Raw genomic sequence first — 11,496 nt, 5'->3', positions numbered from 1 at the left:
ATATGGGAGAAAGGACATTGTATTGGAGAAGACTATCATTGCTCAAAACCTGGCCCTGCCATTTACTATGTAACTTTACAGAAGTTATATGACCTTTCTGTTCCTCAGCTTCCTCATAAATAATGGGTATAATAGAGGTAGTGTATCCTGAATTACCAGCAAAGAAAAAAATTTATGGAGAAAATTAACACCACCACAGGCCAAGATGAATGCAAATAAAAAGAAACAAATGGACAACACGAACAGAAAAACAGGGGTCCCAAGTGTTATAGTTGCGAGACACAGATTTTAAACTAACTACATGTACTATATTCAAAATTGAGAATTTCATAATTAAACTATAAATTATATAAAAATTAGCTAAATGGAAAATTTAGAAATAAGAAAATTCAAATAAAATTAAGAAATCAGTGGATGAGGATAATAGCAGATTACATCAAACGAAACAGAATGAGTGTACTGGAATATAGGTCATGGGAAAGTAGCCATATTGCAACATAGAGAGGCAAAAGGTGGAAAATACAGAAAAGTGAGCAAAGACAGAGAGGGGCCAGAAAGAATGGAAGTAGTCACATAATTTGAAGGGACATCAGCTGAGAACCTTCCAAAACTGTCAATAAAAATCCAAACCACTGATGAAAGAATCATTGTGAACCCTAATAAGAATAAATACAAGAACAATTATTTTAGTGAAATCATAGTGAAGCTGTTGTAAATCAAATACGATGAAAAAAAATCTTTCAAAGAAAGTGCTTTTTCAAAGAAAAGTGCTCCAGAATAAAAGACAACACCTTCAAAGCAGTAACACGCATGACTTCAGATGACTTCTTAATAGGAACAGAGAAAAATATGATATGACCTTAATATGCTGAAAGAAAATAACTACTAAGCTGAATCTTATTTTTTAAAAAAACTGATATGGTTACAATAAAAGTAAAAAATACAGATATTTTCAGAAACAGAATATATAAATGTTGCCAAATGACAAAGGTATAGACAGAATTATTTGAGGAGGAAAAAAAATATCCTACATGGAAGATCAAAGACGCAGAAATAATGAAAAACAATGAAATTGGTAAATATGTTAATGTTTGCCTATATATTTATAAGGGTAGTTCAAAAAGTTTATGGGAAGAGTTGTGTTATCTTTTAATTCTATTTTCCACAAACTTTTTGAAGTACCCTCATATTAATACATACATACACAGATAGTCCCTGACTTGTGATGGTTTGACATGATTTTTTGATTTTACAATGGCTTTATGGGGAAGTAATCCCATCATAAGTCAAGGAACACCTGTATACTGTGTGTGTGTATGTGCACGTGTGAAATTACAATATACAACAGAAGTAGTGCTTGTCAGGAGGGAAAAAAATAAAGTTAAAGTATAATAGGTCCTTGCAACATTATTAATTACTGCAAGACAAGTAAAATAAGTTAAGAATGTATACTGTGATGTCTAAGGTAATCATTGAAAGAATGAGACAAGTGCATTTAGCTTCCAAGCTTGTAGAGGATAAATCATGAAATAAAAAAAGAAATACACACACACAGATATAAATACACATAAATACATATACGTATATTTTTTTAATATATTTTTTTGACTGGTAAGGGGATTGCAACCCTCAGCATGGTGTTGTCTGCACCCTGCTCAGCCAGCGAGCGCACCGGCCACCCCTGTATAGGATCCAAACTCGCAGCCTTGGCGCTATCAGCACTGCACTCTCCTGAATGAGCCACGGGCCCAGCCCAGGAAAGAAATATTTAGTCAATGCAAGAAAAGGCAAAGAAAGGAAAGGGAACATAACGTAAGCATAAAAATAGAAGAACTTAAAAACATTTCAGATTTAAATCCGAATTTACAGGGGCCGGCCCGGTGGTGCACTGTAGCAGTGCGCCGCTTGGGAGCGCGGCAGCACTCCCGCCGAGGGTTCGGATCCCACGTACAGACCAGCCGCTCACTGGCTGAGCGAGGTGCGGGCGCAACACCGAGGGTTGCGATCCCGTTGCCAGTCCCGGTCCGGTACGGGCGCTACACTGAGGGTTGCGATCCTTTGCCGGTCACGAAAAAAGACAAAAAGGAAAAAAATAAAAAATAAAAAATAAAAATAAATAAATCCGAACTTACAGTAATTATATTAGATTTATATAAACCACAATCTCAAATTAAAAGACAAAGATTCAAAGAATAAGAATGAAAGAAGCAGAAGACGGGTTTAAAAGAAGAATTGACCAAAACCATAGGAAACACATTTATGTAAAATATAGAAAAAATGTTATGTAAATATTAACCAGATGAAAAGTAATGTACCTACATTCATATAACACAAAGAGGTATTTAAGGCACTAAGCATCATTAAGTGTAAAGAAAGAAATTCCATAGGCATGAAAGTTCAATATAGCATGAATATACTGCAATTGCACATTTAAATGCACTTGGTAACAGCCTCAAAATGTATAAAGAAAAATTGACTGAATTTTTAAAAATAGCCAAATATACAAATAAGTAAATATTATTAGTATTTGGTAAACAATTTAAAAATCAGTAAGCACCTATATTATTTTTAAAACACCATAAACAGACTTGATATAATGCAATCCATGGACAATAGCATTTAATAACTACAAACCGCACAATATTTTCAAGATGGAATATTTATAAAAGTTAGTTAAATGCTGGCCCATAAACAAATGTCAAAAACTTCAAAGGAGATGATCTCTCGTATTAATGAAATTATGCTGCAAATCAACAGCAAATCTAGCTCATGTTAGATTCTAAATAACCTTTGTAAAGTAAATCATATTGGAAATCAGAAAAAAATATGAATGGGATGAAAATAATATATTATATATATAAATACACAATGTAGATAAAACCAAATTTAAAAGAAAATTTGTTGTTTAAAAATTAAGTTGCTGTGCATTATGAGAATGTATAACAACTAGAAATAAAAATAAACTTTATGAAAACTCAGCGAAGGTTTCTATAAAAAGTATAGAGTAAGCTTTATACATAATGGTATAATGTCAAAAGAATTTTCCCCCTAAGACCAGAATTAAGAGGAGGATACATACTATTCAATATTTAACTGGAGAGCCTAGCAAGGGTAGTAAGATAAGAAAAATAAATCAGAGATGTAAAGATTGGAAAGGAAAAAAAATCATTATCTGGAAATGTGTTTTTAGAAAAATACAAAAAGGAAAATCTACAGATAAAGATTTAGAAGTAGTAAGTTTCCTTAACAAAGTCTTTGGATAAATATCAGCATATGATCATCAACTTTTTATATAGCACACAGAAAATAAAAGAAACTTTTAAATGCCATTCATCATAGCTCCAAAAAATATCTGGTATGCAGGGATAAATCTACCAAATATGTGCAAGAACTCTGCACAGAAAGCTGTTAATCATCATTAACATAAACTTTAAAGGAACTACAGCAAGAAAGGAATTAGTGTTGTCTTTGATTAAGGCCATATTGTAAAGATGTCATTTCCTTCTAAATTGATCATAAACTAAGTTCAATCACAATCAAAATACCAGCAGGGTGCCTTTTTATTTTTTGGTGGAAATTTATAAGTGATTCTAAGATTTATATAGAAATGCAAATGGCAGAAATAGCTAAGAGAATATCGGAGAACAACAACAAACTTTGAGTGCTTACACTGCTAGATATCAAGAACTACAAAATAATAAAACAAGACAATTAGGTATTGATGCAAGTGTATACAAATTAATACAAGGAATAAACTACACAGATTCATAAATATATGAATAATTGATTTATGAGAATAGACATATTGTAGAACAGGGAGGGAATCAGAAGGATAGTCTTTTCCACAAGTGGTATTGGATTAATTGGATATACTGCACAAGTGGTCTTGACTCAACTGGGTAAATACCATAAATGGCATTGAGTCAACTGTTACTGAAAAAAACAGGAGAAAAAATATATATATACCTTGATATTTATCTCAGGGGGATCAAATACCAAACGTGAATGACAAAGCAACAAAGTCTCCACAAAAAACAAAGGAGGAGAATAACATCATGTCTCAGGACAGAAGGATTTCTTAAAGAGCAGACAGAAGTAATACCCACTTAAGTAAATATTCATACATTAGAGTATATTAAGGAGAAGATATTTGTAATATGTATAACCAACAAAAAACTAACATACATAAAATTACTACAAATAAGGAAAAAAGAAGATGAAATTTTTAAAAAGTGGGAGAAAAAGCACATGAAGAGGCACGTTATGACACAGCATTTTCAAATAAACAAGAACATGTAAATTTTTCTTCACATCAATAGCGGCAAAATGCCAATTCAAACCACACCCACCAGAAGAGCTAATATTAAAAAGACTGACCATATTAAATTTTTCTTAGTATGAAGAGCAACTGGATCTTTTGTGTATTGCTTGTGTGAGTGGAAATTGGTGCAATCTTGGAAAATTGTTTGGAAGTCTCTCCAAAATCTGATCATTTTCCTATCTTACGATTTGGCAGTTTGACTCTTACATATAGTTTTTTCAGAAATATACACCAAAAGACAATATACTAATATTTTCATAACAGCATTATCTATAACAGAAAAATCTAGGAAACAGACAAATATTTATCGACAGGAGAAAGAATAAATAAACTGTAGTATATTCATGCAATGGCCTACTGCACAGCATTAAAAATAAACTACTTTTAAATGCAAATATGTGTATGAATCACATGAACATAAAATTGAGTTAAAAGATTCAGACACAAAGAAATGCAACCTGTATAATTCTTCCTTTATAAACTTCAAAAATAGACAAAACTAATTTATGGTGTTAGAACACAGGATAATGGTTGTCTTCTTGGGAGGTGAAATGTAACATGAGGTGGGTGAGATTCACAGATGCTATTTCTTGTTCTATTTTTTGGTTTCGTTGTTGGCTACATACGTGTATTCACATAGTGATAATTCTGTCTATATTATACAGCAATACAACTATTAAAATTCAAACCAACAAACCCTAAACTAAGGATAGTAGTTTCCTTTATGCAATAGAGATTTGGCAGTGTTGTGAGTGTCACAGGAGGCTTCTCTTTCTTTTACATAAGAAAGATATGATCTGCCATAAGTAAACTAGGAGAGATGAGAAAAAATGAGAGCTCACTTTGGGATGGCTCTTTAAGAGGTGTTGAGAAATCCTTTTCTTAAACCACAGAATTTATAATTCTTCCCCTCCCTACATAAAACTGTCAAGCATGGTGCTTTGTGATGTATAAGCTACCCGGGGCTACCATTGGCTGCAGGAGTTTCTTGCTGGCCAATCAAACCTAAGGGTGTGGCTCCTCATTGTTCTAGGGAGGGTATATAGAGAGTAGTCGGGAGCCCTGAGGAGTCTAAAAACTGGAAAGTGGGGAATAGTATTCATGAAGAAGAAAAACCTGAAAGATCAGTACACCTGGATTTCACATATGAATCAAAAAGCAGTTCAAACAAGAAAAGGAAGTTTTCTCACAATGAGGATACTGAACTTAACATCAAGATCAGATAACCCTACTTATGTACCTCCTCTTCTTCCCCATCTATACCCAACCCAAGACTTGTAACCTGTCCTTATCTGGCACCAACCCTTCTTCCACCTGCACCCATTATCATAAATCCCCCCTTTCACTCCATTCCCCATCCCCTTCCTTATATCAATGTCTTTCTTGGCTTATCCTGTTTCCCTACCAGGTCAGCAAGAAAACTAAATCTATATGACCTTTGAGCAGTATGAAAAGGGAGTTGAAGGAGAATGCTACTCAAAACTATCCTTTAAGTATCAGATACAGAATGAAAAAAAAAAAAGACTCAAAATCACGCTGAAGATGTCTCACAAGACGTGGAAGTCCTTCCCACAGGCAACCCTCCTTCACGCAGTGAAGGAACTGAGGAAGATGCTAATCATTCAGAGAGCATGCAAGACAAGTTTTTCTGAAGGATCATATGTACGCTGTGACCTATAAAATAAAAGCTTTGAGAAGATGTGTGAGAATCTCTGCAGTGTTCTCTGAAGGTGGGTAGGGAGGGAGGTGGGGACATGCAAGGTTTGGGGCCAGACCTGCAGGTCCACAGTCAGGCAGACATCAGGAATAAGGACAAGGTGAGGACTTAGCACTGAAGGTGAATTTCCTCCTTTGCACTTTACCCCACTGGTGAAGAGAAAAATAACTATGTGGAGAGGATGGGGTGCGGGTATATATGGGAGGAGGTGTGATGTGTGTAGGTTGGTGATGTATCATGAGTCTGATTCCATTTTTCTGATATTTGACTTCTGACAGCTTTTAAGATTTATTTCTTCCTCCTATGCCCCACATCTGGGCAAGCTGATAAAAGCAGCTGGAGTTACGAAACATAAAATATAAACAAATAGATATGCCTACCCTCAACCACTGGAACTATTACTTTGCCTAAATTTTCCATAGCCATAGCATTCATTGTTCTAAAATATTTCCTACTGAGCATGAACAATCTGACCCAATGAGTAATACATTAAGTCTTTGGCACTTATAATCAGCTTGAAAAAAATGGGACCCTGTGGACCTTCCTTTCTAGTTAAAATAGTTAAAAATTAACACCTTCCTTCCTATTTAAAAGAAAAAGCATAAACTAAATGAAAATAGAAACTTCAATGATTGAAGCCCATTATTCAAGACCTATTTAGAGAAGGCATGATTATCCCCACTGCTTATGCATTTAGCAGCCGAATTCAGCTTGTCCTTAAGCCTAGAAAAAATGAATGGTGCCTCAGTGTAGATATGGAAACTAACTGCTAATCAATGTGGCTGATCTGAGAACTATGAGGATGCCTGGAAGTCAGTCTTTGTGACAGGATCTTTTCCATATCTGTGACTGATTACTCTTGTCTGTGGTCACATGGTGCTTCACCTGATAATGTGAAATGCACAGAATTTTGCTTCATAATTTATAAAATAATTATAAGTTGTAAGATTTATTAATATATCTATGAATCAAAAACCAACTAATAATCTCTAGATCTCTTTTTTCATTAAAATGAAATGAATGGAGTTAAAAAACTAGGATCTTTCTATTATCCTAGCTTTATTCACTTTTTCCAATAATTCCAATAGTTTATGTTTATTTTTATCTTTTATCTTTTTGATTAGAAAATTAGAAGCACTTCTCAGAACAAAAAACAACCAGAACTAGCTGCTTGGCTAGACACTGTTGCCAAATAACCACTTTTTATTTAAGTTAGTTTCCATGCTCCAATTTATAAATCCAAACCCTATAGTTCTGGCAACAGTATAATTCACAGTTGATTTCACCCAAAGGAATAGTAGCAGAAATGCAACCATACATTCATTTCCCACAACACACTAAGACCAAAGTTTTTAGAGTAAGTTTTGTGTTTATATGTCAAAAAAAAAGAAAGAAAAAAAAAACTAGGTGATAAATAACTAAAGTTACTATTAACAAAAACTTTTGGAATTAAAACTTTATTCTCAGAATGCAGGTCACTTAAGCTTTAAAAACACTAAAGGGATCTGGGAAGTCATTTTAAAAGGTTAATTTTATAACAGAAGTAACAGGTGGAAATCTATTTTATATATTTTCACCATTAGCAATATAGTTCTCTTAGCACAATATATTTCATCAGGAATTGCTAAATCTCATTCTTAAGTTCCATAGCTACCCTGGTATCTAAGGAAAATAACAAGAGAAATGCTAAATATTGCACAAACAAATTCAGGGTAAAAATTAAATCACTGAAAATAGAGACTTGGAATATAAAGTATGTTTATGTATTTTTAAGTAAGTGTTCAGGTCTTCAAGTCCAGTGATACTTTTTCTTAAAATGATTCTAGACTATCAGTCTAAGAAAAATGAGCTACACCTCAGGATATCAAATGTATTTATGCCAATGCAATCTTATTATTAATTTATAAATCACAATTGTTTTATTTTCCCCTCCTATTAACGTGTTGTCTAGCATGATATTATTCCCACTAGAGAAAAGAGGCTTATATTAGTTTCTTCAGTCAAAAGCTTGAATGTATTTTAGAGTCACTTGGAGAATATTTTTTAAATGCAAGATCTGTATGTATGGTGTCATTCTCTCCTGTACATACAGAATGAGACAATATGTGAGATAAAGTGATCTTATTTTTAAACTTCTGCATATGTCTCAGAGTCTACTGTAACAAATGACAAATCAATGTTATCATCAATAACATGGAGTGGTAAGCAGTATTTCATGTGAAGGGGCTGTTGTTTTCAGAGACGATTTAAGAGTGAAAATATAGTGAAATCTTCTGAATATGGCTGGGGTATTTTGGGAATATACTACAGATCTTTCAGCCAGATAGAAAGCACCAATGATTCTTTCCTTATCAAAGCATTAAAAGTGAAACGGGAGGAGAATGAAAAAGGAAAATCATTCAATGAATCCTTCTCTATGCCATAAATTCTGTTGGCCACTCTATATACAATGATGCTTGAAGGACATGGGTTTGAAACATGCCAGTCCACTTATACATGGGTCCACTTTTATGCGGATTTTTTCCAACTAATTTCACGTCCAAAATACAGTATTAACATGGGTTTGATACATGCCAGTCCACTTATACATGGGTCCACTTTTATGCGGATTTTTTCCAACTAATTTCACGTCCAAAATACAGTATTCACAGATGTGAAACTCATGTACATGGAGAACTGACTTCATTTTCAATGGTTTCTCAGGGATGACTGCAGGATTTGAGTAGGGAACCTGATACCAATCCCCAATGATACTGAGGGACAACTGTACATTGCATCATTAATCTTAAAAAAATTTCAAAAGGTAACCATTTTTATATATATTATTCTGATATGGTGATAGACTTTGAGTTATTACTATATTCTCCAAAGTTATGTACTTAACAATTATATCTCTCTTACTTAAAAGTTTATGAATTCCATTTTATCATTTATCTTATGACAGGCCTTAAAAAGGATAGACCTCAAAAAGAAGTTCTGATGCACTTTCGTTAAAATTATACACACCCATCTTCCAAGAAAATGATTCAAGAAGTCATACAGACTAAATCATATTCTCATTTTAATCTTAAACCAGTTGAAAAGTGGACAAGATTTTAGGGAAGAAAATAGAATCTGAAAATTCATCCACAGAGTCCTCTGTAAATGAGTCTTCCGTAGTCTGTAAGTGCTAAAGAATGGAGGGTATATTTAGCCACGGGTGTTTCTAGATTTGAAGAAAACATATAAATGAAAAGAACTCCAAAAAATACAAGATAAGATTTTTGAAATCTGCAGTTATGGTTCCATGTATGGTATATGAATGGTGTTTTCAAATAAAAAAAAATGTTCTCAACATATGAAATGACTCAGGGTAAAGATTAAATTCAGAACATTTCGAGTCTAACATGATTTCAGGACAAAGTTTAGATAAAGTATGTAGTGATAAATTCCACTGAAAACTGTTAGAACTAATAAATGAGTTCAGTAAAGTTGAAGGACAAAAATCAACATATTCTACATACAAACAACAAACTACCCTCCCTGCAAAAAAAAATAAAATAAAAAATAAGGGAAAAGGCAATCTCAAATGAGATAAAGTCATCAAACAAATATATGCTTCCCAAGGAGGTAAAAGTCCAGTGCACTGAAAACTATAAAATACTGATGAAAGAAATTGAAGAAGATACACATAAATAAAAAGATACTCTATTTTCACAAATTAGAAGAATTAATAGTTAATAGGTTCCTACTACCCAGAATGATCTACAGATTCATCTGTACTTGTTCAAAAAACCTCCATACTGTTTTCCATAGTGGTTGTACTAATTTACAGTCCCACCAACAGTGCAGGAGTGTTCCCTTCTCTCCACACCCTCGCCAGCATTTGTTACTCACCATCTTTTTTATTATAGCCAGTCTAACTGGGGTGAGGTGATGTTTCAATGTGTTTTTAGTTTGTATTTCCCAGTCTTATCTCTTAAAAACATTGGCCAGAGAGCTCTAGTTTCCAAGTACTTGTTTTCTAGTAATACTGATATTTTCCACAATATATCTTGAGAAACTCTTTGATGTAAACAATAAACATGTGTAGGACAATTGTATGCTAAGCTACATTTTTTATTTAAATCCTATGCTAAATGAAATTTTAATGATTATAGTTTTCATAACCAATAAATCTAGCTTGATAATTTTGGCATTTGACCAAATAGTTTTCTTATACCAGAGAATATCTATACTATAATGTATTTATCAACAATTAATAATTTAATGATGTTACAACTAAAGTAACACATTACTTTCAAATACATATGTCTGCAATAATGTGTCAGGACACGAGGAATACTGTAAATTAATTTTTGTTTGTCTGCATTAACTGATTTAGTCATTTGTTACCTATAGTTTAGTCCCTGTGGCAGGCATGGGGATGAAATAATAATACTACATGTAATAATAATAATTTGTAAGTAACATTTATTGATTACTTTCTATTTTCTTCACATGTATTATCTCAATTCATCCTGAATACTGCCTCATGAGATTGACTATTAAAATTCTTATTTTCTGGGTTAGGAAACTAATGCAATGACTTAGCAATTTGCCCAATGTCATATCACTATTCAAATACATAACTGATATTTGAACCTTGTCGATCTGGCTCCAGATTCTGTTCTCTTAACTGTATTATAACCTAAAACCAGTAACGCATCGATGAATATGACAGACTTTCCTTTACAAGTTAAAGTCCAGTGAAAGAGCCATGCATATAAACAGATAACGGAAATTATGGGGATGATGACATCACTAGTTAAATTAAAAATAAGAAGTGAACACATATGAGTTGATGGAAAAAAGCAAGGTTTAATGTTGAATATATATATATATAGCTATAGTGGCAGGGGTCATCTGGGTGGAAATATAGTACAAAGAATAGATAACATTTTCATGAACTCCAGAAAGAAGTGAGGATAAAAATACACTTAAGTTGACAGAAAGGTTATAAGCTGAAATCAAAGAGATCATGTAAAGCAAGAAGATAACATGAACAAGGATAAATCCTAGAGGATATTAGGAATTAACCTGTGATATTAAGGAGTAGTGGACATTCTTTTTGCTAATGTTTTCAATGAACAGCAAGCATTAATCAATCCACTTACCCTGCTCATTTTTTCATATGGCTAGGGTTATATGGGGGGGTGATACAAATGATAAACATTTTTACAAATTCTATAAAAGATCTGGCATGCATTTTTATTTAATCCAATTCACTTTGACAACTGTAACATAAATGAGAACAGTATAATTTTTATCAATGTGAGTATCTATAATTTGATCCTCTTTGTTAAGAATCAGATCAAGCACAATGAAGCTGTCATCTGTGAGTGGTCAGGAAGTAAGTGCCAGAATGAGGACAACCGCATTCTCAGGGCTCGACATCCTAATGCATAAAATATTTTTATTAAAGTGCAAAGTAGCTTGT

This window comes from Galeopterus variegatus, unplaced genomic scaffold, assembly GCF_000696425.1.
Source record: "Galeopterus variegatus unplaced genomic scaffold, G_variegatus-3.0.2 Scaffold16998, whole genome shotgun sequence".
NCBI lineage: Eukaryota > Metazoa > Chordata > Mammalia > Dermoptera > Cynocephalidae > Galeopterus > Galeopterus variegatus.
The sequence above is the reverse complement of the archived record's forward strand: the minus strand, read 5'-3'. Positions refer to the sequence as shown.